We start from the raw sequence: 16,612 nt of genomic DNA, 5'->3' as shown, positions 1-16,612 counted from the left end.
CTTTCTTAGCTGTGGGCTGTTTTGGCAATATAGCCCTTATTCAGGCTATATATCTAGCTGTTCAGAAAACTGACAATACTTCTGTTACTGACGGGTGAATTGGGTGCTAATGATAAATGAGGTTTTTCTTCTTTGTTTGCATTTTAGGAAAACCCAGCCTTCTCTCCAGGAAATAATGCATTCTTGGATGACTTGGTTTGGTTATAGATAAGAGCTAACTTAAACTTCTGTTTTTAGCATTGCCTGGGCTGCAGGAATTGAATCTCAGCTATAGAGTTTGCTTGATGACTACAGAGCTTACTGTTCATTTCAGAAATGCCAAATGCATTTTTTTTAATATATTTTTTTTGATAGGTCTTTTTGGTTTGGTGTTTTTGTAAGCTAAGGCCAAATAGGAATTGTATCGCAAGAGGTGCAGTTTTGGTAGACTTGGGATTTCATTCATCCTAAAGCAAAATCCTCTACAGACCAGTTGTAATGGCATATTGCAAAACATAACTTGCAACATGACTGTATTGATTTCTACCCAAAAAAAAAAAGAAAAAAAGGAACTTGTCTATTCAAGATCATTGAGTCACCATAGGTTGAACCTCCAAGAGAACTGCAGTGAACACTGAAAGTGTCAGTTCCTTTGTTCATATATCATGAACAGTACTAAATTCTAATAAAAATGAAGAAAAAATAAGACCTCTTCCATACATAGTCTGTTTTGGGGACTACTGAGGTGCTAAAAGCAGTTGCAGCTGTTATTTTAAAATACAGAACAGGAAAAATACATAGCTGTTCTTGAGTGTACAACGTATCACTTTCTAATAAGTCCATAAAGACTTAGTTCCAAAATTTATGTGCAACTTTTCCAAATCATTTACTCTTCTTTCTTTTTCTAATATTGCAGAGGTCAAAATTAATATATATATTTTTGTTCAAAAAAGGGCCACAATCTGTCTCCTGGGCCTCGAAATAAATCATCTCAATCAGCTAGGTCTGTTGTGGCACTTGAATTTGTAGCTTTCAGGGGAAAAATGGTCCGTAAATAAATAAGCTGAAAGATGGTGGAACATCGTTCACTTGCACACAACCATCTTCAGGCGCTGTCTTCATACACTAGCTGAGGAACAATAGAGAGATCATAACAAGGCTGAGCATATAATTAAAAGGTTACTTTGGAAAACATTTGTTTTGTGCGTTGAGCTGTACGTTTGCTTTTAGTGTTGCGGTTTTTTGACAAAGTGTGTCACTCAACTGAGGGGAACAGAGTGCTTTGTAAGCTCCTCAGAAAAGCTTTTCAAAGCCTTGTAAGCACGCTGGAGGAGAAAAGACGCAGACAGACCTCATGCTTATGAACTGATGAACCACAGCTGAGAACCAAAAGGCAGTGTGAGGAGTTGAGCAAAGAGCAGGAAATCTAATGGGGACGAAGCAGGTGTGCATCAGCGCATGGTGCCTGGGAAGCAGCCTGCCTGCTGGTCCCAGGTGGGAGGTACACAACCATGACCTGAGGCTGAGAAGCCGAGCAGTGGGGAGCAGAGCAGGCTCGTCTTCGTGTTCCTGCTTAACACCTAGGGACCGCTGTGACCAGCGTGTGCAAATAGCAGTACAAGAGATGGTGAAAGGGTAAACGGTGAGGCCATAGGCAGTGCTCAAGACTGCTACAGCTGACACAGTGACGATGGTGACAAGCCACACACCACGGTGCCTAGTGCTAGCCAGAGCAACTGCCCCAGCGTACTGGAGGCCTCAGCACAGACACAGCCCTGTGGAGGGTGTAGCTGTTTGGGGGGAGCCTGCACAAAGTGACTGGAGCTCTTCCTGGAGGCTGGGGCTGTTGAGGCCGCAGCAGCACCTGCAGGAGTTGTGCTCTGGGCAGGTCCCCGAGCTGCTGGGTGAGCAGGCTGTGTGGCATCAGGAAAGGCCAACAGGAACCAAAGGTACTTTGTGGCCGTCGTAGAAGCAAGGACCCCCAGTCCCCCAATGCATGTAAGGAGGGGAGGATCAGAGGTAATGCTTAAGCAGGGGGAGGACTGATTTGTGTGAGATTAAACAAGGAAGCTTTTTCTCCAACTGCAGATGTTTACTTGGAGAACTGTAGCGCCTTTGCAACAAGTTGGAGTGAGTTATTGAGGGATACACCTAGCCATGACATTGGAGCCACTGATGCTAGAGAAAGTGACAGGTAGCAGTAGTCAGGGACTTGCTTCTGCAAAGGGTTTGACAGCACCCCCCTGCCAGTCGGATCTGTTGTTTTGGGAATTTTTCCCTGCCCCATTCTATCTCTAGTACATTGTTGAGAGGCTGAGGCTGTCAGGCTACAACTTGTTTCTCACCTGGAGACATTGGAGGGGATCTAGAGTGACTGCAGGACTTGGGTCTCAGCTGAAGGATACGGGAGTGACTGGGCCTCATCTCAAGTTCTCCTTCGTGAACAAATGTGCAGCAATAGACACAAGGAATGGGAAGTCTGCAGTCACAAAGCTATGACATCGCAGCATGACAGGAGCATGGTGGGGTTGCACTATTGGAATGCTACAAGGGATGGACACAAGTTTGGCCAGCAGGTGGGAAAGAAAAACAGAGGGTTTCATAAATGGGTAGTTTGAACATGCAGAGCCTAAATGGAATAGGAGATGTGACAGACCTGTTGAGAGCTTATTTCCAGGGATAAAGGGGAGGTCAACAAAGGGGATATTGTGGTAGGCACCTGCTACAGACCGCTTGATCAAGAAAAGGAAGAGAATGAAGCCTTCCTTAAATAATTTGAAGAAGTGTCCTGACTGCATGCTGTGGTTTTCATGGGGATTTTTAACCACCTCAAAATTGCCAGAAGAGCAACGTAACAAGAAACAAGCAAGCCAGGAGACTCCTGGATGGTGTCAAGGACATTTTTTACTTGAGTGCTGGACAGGATTTTGGGGGGATGTGTGCGTGCTGAGGGGGTACACTAAATCTGCTGCCCAGGAATAAGGAACTGCTCAGATGCAATACCCAATGCCAACCTTGGCTACAGTACCTATGAGATGATCAAGTAAAAGATCTGAGGGCAGAGAAGATAAATAGCAGAGTAATAACCTCGCGGTTCAAGAAAGTGAACCACAGCTTGTTCAGAGATCTGTTTGGCAAAATCCGATGGGAGGCTGCCCTGCGCCTTAGAGGGGTCAGGAGAGCTGTCTGCTTTTCAAAAGCGTTTTTCCCACTGGGCAAGAAAATGAGTAGGCATAGCAGGAGGATAGACTGGCTGTCTGGAGAACGCCTGGCTGAACTCAAATGTAAAAAAGCGCATGGAAGATGGGAGTGAGGATGGGCTGCAGAGGATTACTTAAGGAAGGTGCACAGACATACGGGAACAGTATAAGGAACATTAAAGCTTGGCTGAAACTGGAAATAGCAAGGGATGTGAAGATAGCGAGCAGTTTTTTTTTTTTTTTTTTTGCAAGTGGGACATCAGCGAAAGGATGATCAAAGAAAATGTGGGCCTGCTACTGAATGGAGTAGGTGACTTAGTGATGAAGGTTAAAAAAAGACCAAAAAAATGAGGTATTGTTTATTCTTCACCTCTGACTTTACTGACAAGGTCCTGCTCAGGCTTCTTTGAAAGGTCTTGGTGATTAAGGGTTATTCCTGATGACTTGAAAAAGGAAAATGTTACATCTAGCTTTTAAAAAGGTGAAAAAGAAATTACAGACCGGTTGGCCTCACCTCAGTCCCTGGGAAATTTGATAGAAGTCATAATGGCAGCCATTTCTAAGTACACAAAAGGTGGCTGATTTCAGAACAGTTGAGATGGGTTTATGAAGGACAAATTGTGCCTGACCAATGTGATCACTTTCTGTCATTAGGTGATTGGTTTGGGAGACAACAGTGGATGTCATTTTCCTTGACTTTAGCCAAAGACTCCCATAGCATCTATGTAGCCAAATTGTGGAGAGGTGCAATACAGAGGTGCGAGAAAATTACTTTTATATGGTTCAAAGGGTTGTGAAAGGTGGTGGTGGGTTGAAATCCAGGTGGTGACCAGTTAGAAGTGGCATTCCTCAGGGCTGAATACCAAGCAGATACTGTTTTATGTCTTCAACAGTAAATAGGATGATAGGCAGGACTGCATCCACATAACATTCGTGGATGGTACCAAATAGTTGGTAGCAGGTGATTTGCAGGTCTGCCATTCAGAGGGACGAGTGGGATGATGATGGGTCTGAAGCATATGACCTGTGGAGGGCTGAGGCTGTTCAGCCTGTAGAAGTGAAGGCAGAAGTGTGGGGTTAAACTGTGGTCTTCTACAGTTAGGGGGATCATCTGGAAAACAAACCTGGACTCTTTTTGAGGCGCTTAGTGAAAGGACAACAGGCAACAGTCAAATTACATTAGGAGAAGTTCCAGCTGCATACATACAATAAAAAAATCACCAGGAGAACATTCCAGGAGTGGAGCAGGTGCCCAAGGAGATTGCACATTCTCCATCCTTGGAGATTTTCAAAATTCAATCTGACAGGCCCTGAGCAGCCTGATCTAGCTTTGAAGTTATGTCTGCTTTGAACGGGAGGCTGGACCTCTAGAGGGCTCTTTCAACCTAAATTATTCCATGATCCTACCCAAATGGGCCTTTATATGGAAGATTAGTTACTATGGGGATAGATAGACTCAATCTGGCTGCCTCTGTGCATGCAAATTGCCTTGTTTGCATGTAGAAACAGTTTTGTTACACTATTTATTTGTGCAGATGTTCATGTACATGCTAACTGTCCAGCAGAGAAAGGCCATCATTTGCAAATATGGTAGCTTAATGTCGACTCTAGTATAAGGTTTTTAACCTTAGGTACTTGAAAGAATCTCGTAGAAAATATGAATTCAGAACCTAACTGGATTGTGCACTGCGTCTGCAGCTGACCCTTGTACGGGATATATCTAAGTTTAAAAACAAGCCATACGGTTGTTTTTCAGTTTCTTAGCAGCTTTAATTCTGTGTTGGTGAGCTTTTTTTTTTGCCTTTTTTTTTTTTTTTTCTCAATTGCTGAAATGTTATGGGGAAACCACAACAGATACAAGGTACTAAAATCAGGTCATTTGCACAGTTCCCCTGTAGAAGTATCACATGTCTTCATAGCAAGAAGAGGTGCTTCAGCTCTTTTTGCTCCGAAGTGGAAAAATTTCCACCTCATGCTTGCAAGGTTGCTATTTCAGCCAACTAATGTCCTTCAGGGACGGCATGCTGCAAGTGCACCACTAGGAAAGTTATAGCGTGTGGCAGAGCAGTGTTTCCAGTTGGATTTGTGACTTAGATGGTTGTGGCAGAATCACTTTGAAGTGATGTTCCTGTTATGTTTTGGGCATTCGATTCTGGTGCTTGGTGCTAGGCTATGTGATGAAGCGCTGATCTCCACAGCCAGCGGTTAAGGTAATCCTCCGCTTGGGCTGCTATGATCCTGCAGCTCCTTCCTCAGGGGTGGGACTGTAGAGCTCAGCACCCTGCAGCCACACACTACCACAGACCCCTTAGAAGCGGCTTGCAGCAACATAAATTTTCCTGCTTGGGGTGTGCGGCCCTCCCAGGAGGTGAAACATGGCTGGGAAATGCTGAAGGAGGAGAGAAGATGGTGAAGTCCCTTCAGGTTTTCCTTTTATGTCGGTGACTGTTAGGTTATGGGATTAAGGCTCAGCTCCGTGAGCACTGATACTGAACTGGAGACCCCCGAGCCCCCTGCCGCATCTCCTCTTATCCTCAGGGCTGACGCTGGAGAGTCACCATCCCACGGTCCCCTAGCCAAGCCGACGGGAGAGGCTCTCCCTTGGGCCACCTCAGAGGCTGGGGGACCTGCAGGGACGTGGGCTTAGGCAGGAGAATCTGGGGAGTGCACAAGGACCTGAAGGGGCAATGGAGAGGGATCATGGTGGTTTGGGGGAACAAGGAACGCCTGCGGCCTGCAGCTGGAGAAGCCCACGCACGGCTGCGCTGGGCCCAACTCCGTGCACAGCCGCTGCAGGCCTCGAGCCAGAGCGGCCGGACAGTAGGGCTGGGGGCTGCTGAGAGACCAGGCTGAGCAAACTCGGAGGGAAAAGGCGCCTTTATGGTGCCAAGTGGCTCGAATGAGTGACTGATGTGTATCAACCCATGTTTTCTTCATCTCCTTCTGACTGCAAAGTGGGAGGGCTGCGCTCTGTTTGTTGAAAGGAAACTGATAACCTTGAAAAACAAGTGAAAAAAATTTTGAAAAATTCTGAGCAAACTAAGAAAAAATTACAGTATTCTGGTTTTCAGAAAAAAAAAAACAATAAAGAATAAAAATCCTAGAGGTTTGAATTATGTACACTTATACTTCATAGTTTAACACGTATTAGTGGGAGAAATAGGAAATTTAGAAAAAATCTTTAAGGAATAAATTGTAGAGTTAAAGAACAAATCTTGCAAAAAGCAACACGTGCCCCCACTCAGTTATTGCAAGTGTAGCACTGCAAAAGTAGTGTTCCTCAGTTACACCCAGTCAGTATGCTGAATTAATTAAATCTTAAGGGAAATTTTAGGTTAGGCAGCTGAACCAGAACCTGGGAGACAAAACTATGGGAAAATCTGGATTTTGAGCTGGGTTTAGCACTGCACGTCCCTTTAAGGAATGGTTACAGCCGTAGGTTGGTGCTGGCATCAGAAATCCAAGGTTCCTGGAGAGAAGTAAAACCAACTCTCATGGGCCTCTTCCATGAAAGAATTTCAAATTCTTGAATACATTCTCTTCCCCTAGTTTCTGGTTTTAATAAATGTATGATAATTTGATGGTACTTATTTTGATGGACATTAAAGTACCAGTCAAAAAAATAAATGCACTGGGGCCATAGGCCTTGTCTAAGTTGAGAAGCTAGTGTAGAATAAATTAGTGTTATGTTAGCTCACAGTAGCTGCTCCGCTCTGAATACCACGTGTGCATGCTCATTTTGCATTAAATATCAAAATGCATTAAGCTAAACTGTGGAAAGATACAAAGGAGACCAGAAAATATTAAGAATATGGGCAAAAATGAATGCCAAGTACCATTTTGAAAGAACTCAAGCTAATCCGGTTTATACAAAGAAAAAGAAATCAAGCACATACCCATGAACTGAGAGACCGGTCCAAGGAACGATGAAGGTGAGAAGGCAATGGGTGGTAGCAGAGAGCAAGTTAAGTAAAATGGTTTGAACCAGTAATGAGTGCCAACAGCCAGCACATGAGAGACATGGCTTGGTGCAGGAAACTCCCTTTACACTGCTGAATCTGTGTTCCCTTCCATGCAGGACATGGCCACGTTCATGATAGTTGAGCAGATATTGACTTGGGTGATTTAGAGTGGTGAGCAGCAGATGCAGGGATTAAGCTGAGTTAAAAATTAAAAAGTCTGAAGAAATAACAGCAGCAGGTTAGAGATTGACTGCAAAGAGCATTCTGTTTTTGAAGCAGAAAGTCAGAATCCCTTCTGTAAACAAAAATTTAGGAGGTGGACTTAGGTTTTGACTCTAGCCTGTTATTGTAGCGGATGTGATGGAAATTATGTTTGTTGAGAAAAGATGAAGAATTACATGCCTGTAGAAGCCCATATAGACTATATGATCCCATAGCTAATGCCAATTGTTTTTTGTTTGTTTGTTTTGTTTTTTTCCTGTAACAGAAATGCCTTGTGGCCCAACAGCTTTGTGGGCTGACGGTGCACAAAGCAGGCACAGCTTATTTGCTGTGCCAACCATGCAGATAGCTGCTCTGCTCTTGAAAAGCACCATCTTTGGGGGCAGCCACACAAACATCACTGACTCCCCTCTCCTTGTCAATGGAGGGAGCAGAGCTGCAGAGGGCCTCTTCCTGTGCCGCAGCACCTTCACCACCACAATCAGCAGCAACCAGTTCCACCCTGCCTTGGGCTTTGGCTTTGCTGAGCAGCTGAGGCTTGGGAGCACTTCAGCAAGAGGAGCCTGAGACAGGGGCTGTTGTCTTTTTCTGTGTCTGCCTTTCTCCCTTTGTTTAAGAATAGCGTTGAAGCTTCATTTCAGATTTAGATCCAAGTGAAAGTTAGAAAGCATGACAGAGCACCATGCGCCTCATTCAACACTCTCTCTGTACCCAGCGGTGACCATTGCCACTCCTTCACAGCACAGGCTTTGTACCAAAGGCTTGCATCTCTGCAGTACAGCTACAGACTTGAAAGAAAAACGGGGTCACAAATATAGGCCAATTACCCATACATCACGGAACAGGAAATCTTGCAGAACTGCCTTCTTCTTTTTCGTTTGCTCATCTCCCAGTGTGGTATGCTCTTGTGGTCTTTGAATTAAAAATAAATAAATTTAAAAAAGGATGCATCCTGACTCACGCTGTTGTATAACAATACTGTTACTGATCACTGAGGATCTGTTGGTTCTGGGAAGCAAACTGAAGACTGTCCAGTTGCATGGTTGTTTGCAAGAAATAGTATATGTATTTTGTTGCCCCTGCTGTGCTTTTAGTCAGGTTAGTTATTTTTTTCTGCACAATATAACTGAATTCTGCTAAGGAGTTATTACTATTAATTGTTCCTCAATTTGCATTGTCTCAAGGGGTTGGGGAAGTGAAATGAAACAAACAGCATCAACAGGTAGGAACGTGAAAGAGATCATCCAGATCAAGCATGCCTAATCAGTTGGAGTTTTCTTTCTCCCTCCTTGATTCCAACAGTATAGGAGTTGAGAAGCTGAGCTGTGGTAAACTGACCACACAACAAAAGACAAAGTGCTTTCTTGAGCAACAGTTGGCCCCTTCCTCCCCCTGATTTTGTTCGTAACCAGAGGGTTTAATCTAAAACCACAGAAGTCTTTTTTTTTTTTTTTTTTTGCTACCAGATAGGGCATGCAGTTATCTGGAATGCTCCTTAGCGAACTACAGTCATTATTTTAACAAATACGGTATTTCACGGAGTGTGATTCTCCCACTCAGAGCTGTGGAAGTGCAGAGAAATCACACAGTGGAGAATTAGCCAGGGCTTTTGGGAAATCAGAAGTTTTGTCACTCAGGGTATTGCCCATCAGTGTGAAGTGCTGGGGGAGGAATGTCCCCACCATGCTCTTTGACTGGACGCAAGGTTGCACCAGGGGAGGGGAATTTAATGGCATGGTGTTAAACTTGCCTAACTGACTGAGTGCAGGGACACTGACATCTCTGAGAATCTTATGCTAACCTCTACCCGTGGAAAACTGTAGGCCTAGATGAAATTAAACAAGGACAAATTTGTGTCCAGTCTCAGTTAGAACCATATCGGAAGGATAATGGACAGTGGAGGATTTTCTGCTATATATTTGGAGCCTGAAGGGTCAGTGTTGAGGCAGTGCTGAAGTCTCTGTGGAACAACGATGAGACACATTTGGGCTGCATGGTTCAGAGCCTTCCTTGCTCTCAGGTTTGTACAGTGGTGTTAGCAAGAGGTTGGGGTGTTCTTCCTTCCCCTTAGTTTGATGGGTCACGAGAAGGTGAACAACACTGTTCTCAGAAATGCCATCTGTATTCATCAGTCCTGAGGCCTCAGACAGACTGGGAACTCAACCATGATAAGCGCACCATAGGTGCGCCACAAGATGGTGGCTTAAAAAGTCCCTTGACTGTTTCAGGCTCCTTCCCATTGCATACGGTCTGTTTCCTTTCTGAATTTCTTTGCCATCTTTGTTGCCTTCATTCTCCTCTGTTTCCTGCTGGATCTCTCTCTCTCCGTTGTTGTCCCTGCATTGTTCCTGCTCATCTCACCTCCTCCTCAGCTTCCAGCTGGTTTCTGCAGAGCAGCACACCCCCACCAGCCCCTCTGCTCCCAGCACCAGGAGAAATCACTTCTGCCTAAAGATGGTACGAGGAAGGCCCTTAGGCATCAACCTGCATCTCCAACGTTGCAAGGTACATTCACAGCTCTTCCACAGCCTTCATGGGTGACTCTGGCTAAACTGCTTCCTGTTTCTGCGTGTCAAGTCCTTGACTGTTAAACGTGGATGGATGGTGCAAGCTGGCAGTTTGTCAGTCCATACAGCTTGTGAAGTATGTTGCATTCCCAAGCAGCGCTCATGTTTCCTTCCATATTGGCAGAATCACTAACTTCCTATCCAACCTGAGTCTATGGCCTGTCAATAACACTCAACAGCACTTCTGATAGTGAGACAGATTGAAGCTGGCCTACTCTTTCACTCTGGAGTAGAGAATGCTTGGTTTTTCCCCTTATTTTTTTTCCCCTCTAAAATCCCTTGAGACAAAGATAAGCTAAAAGAAAAGCTATCATTTTATAGAGTCTGTTTTTAAAGTACTGCTTTCGGAGCCCCAACTGAGCAAAACCTGCTAGATCACACTCATTATGTAGTTCATGAAGTGAGCAAGGAGGCCTGCACTTCTGGTGGTACATTAAAGCTGTTGTGGGGAGGGAGGATAGGCAGGAGTCATTCACACCGAGAGGTTACGCTTTCAGGAGGGTCAGCTAGGCAGGACTGGACACCCCAAAGACATGCTTAGAGATCCTAGTGCAGGGGCAAGGCTTCAGACTAGTCTGAAGTTCAAAGCATTTGGGTGGGATGGGAGCAGAAGAGATCTGCCCTGAGCGAGTAGGCTGGCAAATGGCCCAGGAAGGAGCTGCTGCCTGCAAGAGCTTCAAAGCCTTGTCAAGAGTACTGTGAGGGGGAGCAGAGTAAGACAAAGTGAGGGTCTTGGTTGCTAGGTACTCTTACACAGACTGAAAACCATGCTGGGCCTTGTAGCAAGGAGAGCAGACAGTGAGAAGATGAAAGATATTTAGTGTAGGATGTTACCGCCTCAGATATAATAAGATAACAAGGGAGGCAGTGAGCAATCTCTGCACTTATGACTATTAAAAGAAACAAGTCTGATTCTAGTCTTTTCCAATTATTAGAAAAATGAGATTTTATCAAAAATCACCTGAAGCCCTCTCCAAAACAAAGCAGCCTGAGTACATGGCTTCTAACAAACTGTACTCTCACAAAGCTTCTTTCTTCTTTTTTCAAATAGCAGTTTCTTCTTTAACATGCGAAGAGGGGAGCTTTTAAGAATAAAACCTCGTGCTGCCCTCAGTGAGGTGGCATCTTCTACATTAGGAGCTCAAAATAACTTCTAACCACACACCTCCTGTTGCTTCTACAAATCTATCAGTCTAACATTTTGTCTTGCCTTTTACAGTCTTTGTTGCACTCAGCTATGATGGAAAATGAAAATTAGTGAATACAGAAGTTACTTCAAAGTCATAAGAAAACCCACGGGGAGAATTGCAGAAATACTGGCTTTCCTACACACCTTTTGCAGCAAGCTGGAATGGCCTCCCACTTACTCTCCATTCTCCCCACAATACTTCATCTGTGCCTAATCAAAATGCTCTATAATCCAACCAAAATTGGGATAGGATGCATCAGGAGGCCAGGAAGGCTATCGTGATATTTCATGCACAACTTACCAGATGTCAGATCCCCCATCTAGGATCACTCTGAAATCCTTTGATCCTTTGTACCTACTCACCTCAGCTGAAGATCTGGCCCTTGGCTCTCTAAGTGCTTAATAAGGCAGAATCTACTTTACATGTCTGATGGTTTCTCTCCAGCTGCTTGTTGGCATGGCCTCCTGCTCACCCTTAGCCCTTACTGTGACACAGCTGAGGGGAAGGAGTAGCTCTGAAATTCAGCCTTTCCCTTACCTGGTAATATCTTGTCCTGAGAAGTGTCTACCTGAATAATGAAACATTGCAGCTGATGAGCTACCAGCAAGGAGATAAATTACTATTGCAATACCATACCATAACAAGAATTTGTTTTTGAGTAATTAACCTTGCCACTGGTTCCACTTCTGTAAGGTCAGGGGAACTTCTGATTTCTGAGGTGTAGTTCACAATTGTTATCAGACAATTGCATCTGAGTGACACAAGACATGAATCTAGTAATTACGGTATAGCTCCTTTCACAGTTACTCTTCAGTAATACCATTAACTAGGGCAACACAGTTTGTTCTCTTTCATCATATTTGTTTGGATTAATTTTTTTAAGCATTCCCCTATTATCTCTTCAGGCCTTCCAGGAAACTTCTGGCTGAGCTGGCAGCAAGCCACCCCTCTCTCTTGTACTGCTGAGGCATGGTGTTTAATACATAAAACTACTGGGAAAACTGCAGCAAGAATCTTTTGTTAGTGGGAGTTCTTTGCCTGTTTTAAACATACTAAAGCATTAACAGCAAAGGTTCTTGGGCAAGGGTGCAAGCCAGGGTGTGCCAGAAGTGGCGTGGGTCAGGTTGGTCGGACAGGTCTGGCAGCATCTGAAGGGGAAAAAACCTCTCTAGTCTTGCTGCCTAGGACGGGAACGTTGGGAGGTGGTATGACATTTTTCTCTTTTTCAGCCAGGTAGAATAAGACCTAGAAATCTCCTTACTGTTTGTGCTGGACCAGCGATGACAAGGAAGCAGGTTTTCCCCCCACTCTCACAAAAGACATTAGATAAACCTTGAGACATGTGACACCTGTGTATGTCAAATTGGGAAAAGGTACACAACCCCCTGGACAAATCCTGGATGAGCATAGGATGCTGCGTGAATTCAGACATGAAGAGTGCATCCCATTGTGGAGCCAGGCAATGGAGATGTACTCAGAGATCTGGCTTGACAGTGGGTGCCAATCTTGCTGTCAACATGACAGAAACCTCTCATGGTTGGATGGGGAAAAGGGAGCTCCTGAAGTATGGCTTCCTCTGCTGTCCGTGTGCCAGCCACAGCAGAGCAGCCCAGGTGTGACCAGCATACACCACACGTTGTGCTGTGCCAAGAAGAACCAGGCCAGGGTGAGGCCAAGGGACCCTCTCCAGTGTTCACGCATCTCTGGGTTAATGTGGATGACCCCCAGCTGCCTGGGTGAGACCTCTGCTCTTGGCTGCAGAAGGAGTGGCAGTGGGAAGGACAATTCCCGGCAAGGGGGACCTCTTATTCACAAGCAGAGGGAGTGGAGGCAAGGCAGACCCACTTCTATCCAGGGTCAACGTCTGGGTCTTTTTGTTGGCTTTTGCCTGACCCGTGAAGGAGTTGGGTCCATTTATTAAACAAGGGGAAAATTACTCGCTTTAAAAGAGACAGAAATCAAGAAACCATTTACAAGTTTGCATTCTGTTTTTTATATATTTGGTATGATAATGTAGTCTGGAAGACAGTTCTTGTGACTTGTGTGCCTTGCTAGTTAGGGCACTTAGACCTGGCACCAGAGACTGAACAAGGAGCTGGTATGTGCGATACAATGGTACAAAAGGTGCAAAGCAGCAGCAGCTCTGCCTTGATGCCTGCGAGCAGGTAGAAGGAAACAAACAACTTGACCAGGTCTCATTTCAGCATTTCAGCACGCGATGATCAGAGGTATCTGGGGAGAAAGTGAGCTTTGAAAGGGGGAAAGGAAAACAGCAGTATAACGTATGTATCTTGTGCCTGTAAAATAATGAAAGAAGAAGACTGCTGGCCCAAATATTCCCAGCTGAGGCCTGGTCCTGAATCAAAATCCAATTGCAGACTGGTGAGGTTGGTTGAAAGTGGTAAGAAAGAAGGCTTTGAAGGAGAGAGAAAAAGAGAACATGTCTGTGAGATGCACCTCCCTGAAGGCAGGGGGAATATGCTGGGGCATGGTAAGATCAGTTCCTCCCTGTCCCTCTTTGCAGGAGGAAGCAGACAGAGCCACGACTGCTTTGCATGAGGCCACAGAGACCGGCCACAGAGACCAGCCACAGGAAGCAGCTGCAGATCGTGGAGAGGGCATCCTGGCTAGTATCTCGGTGGTGACTCCTGGGATGGGCGCGAAAGCTTCAGGGCAGTGAGAGCCCACTGGAGATGAATGATGGACCAGTGAAAATGTTGGTGTCTGCCAGCCCTGGTCAACGTGCTGTGAGGAAGCTGCAGTGAAACAGGAAGTGGTTAATATTAGCACACTTTCCCAAATCTCAACGGTGGAGACAACCAAAACATCCTGGGGAGGAGGGAGCATGCACAGCCAGCAGTTGCCAGCTGTCCAAAGTGCGTTCTCGCAGACACCCTTCCTTCATCCCTTCAGTAAAGAAAAACATGTCTCTACTGCACAAAATATTGTGAAGAAATGAGTAAGGTGGCTGGTTGGGCATCTAAAGCAGTCTATCTTGGAGCAAGATAAATGGATGCTATGGGGGTTGTACTGTGTCTGGTACCTGAGCTATCTGGCACAACTCTGCACCGAGTAAGGAACATATCCTCAGAGACCAGTTAAAAAGTCTTGGGCTTGCTGCAGGTGGGGAAGTTTCCTTGACAAGGCCAAGAACCATAACCAACTTTCTGTTTTTCCAACTCTAAGTTTGAATCAATGCCAAAATGCCTACATAACTGAATCTGGCCTTTTCTGCTACCAGTGCCACCTGGCAAGAGAGTTACACATGGATATTTGGGCTAATGATGTACCATGCCTTACTATCCAGTCTGTTGCTCCATAAGAGCATTCCAGCAGCTTTAGCTGTGCTTTATGGTTCTCCAGCATACCTGCCCTACAGTGCTATCAGGTGCCTGCCTTAGTGCGAGCTAGGGAATATTTATGGAAACAAACACATCATCTCTAAGAAATGAGGTGTAAGGACATGCTTGCATTGCCTATGCAGCACAGAATTAATCAACAGCAGTTGCCAATTTGCTGTTCCTGTGAGGAAACGATCAGTAATGTACCTCCTGTTACTTGATGTTTTTTTTTTTTTTCTTTCTTTGCCAGTTCTATGATCACAGTGGAAACATAAGCTTTATCAAAGCACTAACCGCTGGTAACTGCATGCACAAGACCTAGAGATCAGATGATAACAGCAGTTGCCCACTGTTGGAAGGGAAGTGAAAGGTGAACTATCCACTGCAATATGAGTTCAGAGAGCTGTGGTATCTGTCCGCAGTGCAAGATCCCCTGTCAGGAACCGCTCTCCCTGTCCTCTGCTTGGCACAGCACCCAGTGTACACTTCCTTTGTCTCTGAATCCACACAGAAATTCACAAGTATGCTCAAGTCTCTAAAGGCACTGAGGTACCTTGTATCTACTCATTGTGGTGAGTGTTGAATGCCCAATGCTTTTTAAAGCTTGTTAAAAGGAGAATGATTTAAACTGTGCTTGATTATCTTACTGATCCACATCTTACCATGGAGAGGATCTGCAACCAGGACACAAATTCCTTCCTACACCAGTCTGCTCAAGTGACGTCTCAGTAGCAACTGAGCAACTGCTTAGGAACACTAATTCCTGCTGTGCAGAAGACCTGGAAGGAGATTTTCCTCCTTGCAGAGCAATCTCTCTTTTTTTTTTTTTTTCCTCTGAGTTGCCTCAGATCATTGGTGGGGTTAGTGGTTACAGCCCGCACTATGGTGCATAAGTAACATGAAGGAGTAATTTGTCCTCAGCTGGTGTCTATGTCCCTTTCCCCCTTTCTCCCCACCCCACAATGGCCCTATGAATTCTGTTTCTGCAATACCCTTTTCTCCTTGTGGTCCTTACTTTCTTATCTATGCTCTCTTCTTTCTTTGCTCAGGCCAAATTAAGTGGCAGTGTTGGTCCACATGGGTGATGCGTACAGACGGAATGGTGAGTTTTGGACTAACATAAGCATGTGTTTTTCCCAAGAAACAAGTCACTTTCTGGCTTGTCAGCTGGCTGACAGGAGGCTTGCCTTCTTGAAGTGGCCAGCCAACCCCTCTAATCTGTCTTAATGATTGGGAAAATCACAGTCCATGGGCTGAAAAACAAGCACTTCATCTTGGTCCACTGAAGGACTGAAAGAAATCTTGTTTGAACTGTACCCACCCGACCCAGTGTCTGCATATTGTGAAGGCACGATTTCAAACTTCATTCTTCCATTTTAGCATTTGCGGCTTTGGGTGGGAGTCAGGATCGCAGATGCCTTAAAATTTCCATAGTAAGCAACCAGTTACATCATTAGGTATATAAGCACCTTTTAAACTCTAGCTTTTAGCTCTTAGTCAAGCTATGAAGGCTACTGCTGTGGAAACAGAGGTGACTGGGGCATTCCATGGTGTGGGGCTCTTGTAAAAACAGTCATATAAAGAAAGTACAGCTCTAAAAGAAATCAGGTCAATGAATTCAACAGACTCAGGTTGAAATGTCAGTGCTTGGGAGTATAGACTGATGACATGCTTTGAGAAACTACTTTGGTAGTTTTTTCAATGAGACATGAAACAGAGAATGCGCGAGTAAGCGAGCAAGCAAAAAAAAAAAAAATACCGCAAAGGTATCATCTAGCTACAGCATCAAAAACATAGAAATTATGTCAGTGACTGCATATTTGACTCTTCTTTTCTCTTTGCCTGGTGTTTGCAGCATTTCTGATATGGAAACTCACTCATTCTCCACAGCCTAATGTAAATTAGTCATACGTTGGCAGACAATTCAGCAGAATGTTTTTCAGGGGATGATTTACCCCAAAGGGCAGCAATTATTTGGAAATGTTTTGTGATATTTTGTGTTTTGTAGCAAAATACTTGATTAAAAAATTCAGATCCACTTTTGCAAGAAACCAGCTTATAGAGCCAGTTTCTTAAACTGGCTTTTAACCACTCTAAAGAGTTGTTGCTGTGTGAAGTGTGGTGGTATAATGGCATATTTTGTAAGTGTTG

Source organism: Anser brachyrhynchus (assembly GCF_964034855.1).
Source record: "Anser brachyrhynchus genome assembly, chromosome: 3".
Lineage (NCBI taxonomy): Eukaryota > Metazoa > Chordata > Aves > Anseriformes > Anatidae > Anser > Anser brachyrhynchus.
The sequence above is the reverse complement of the archived record's forward strand: the minus strand, read 5'-3'. Positions refer to the sequence as shown.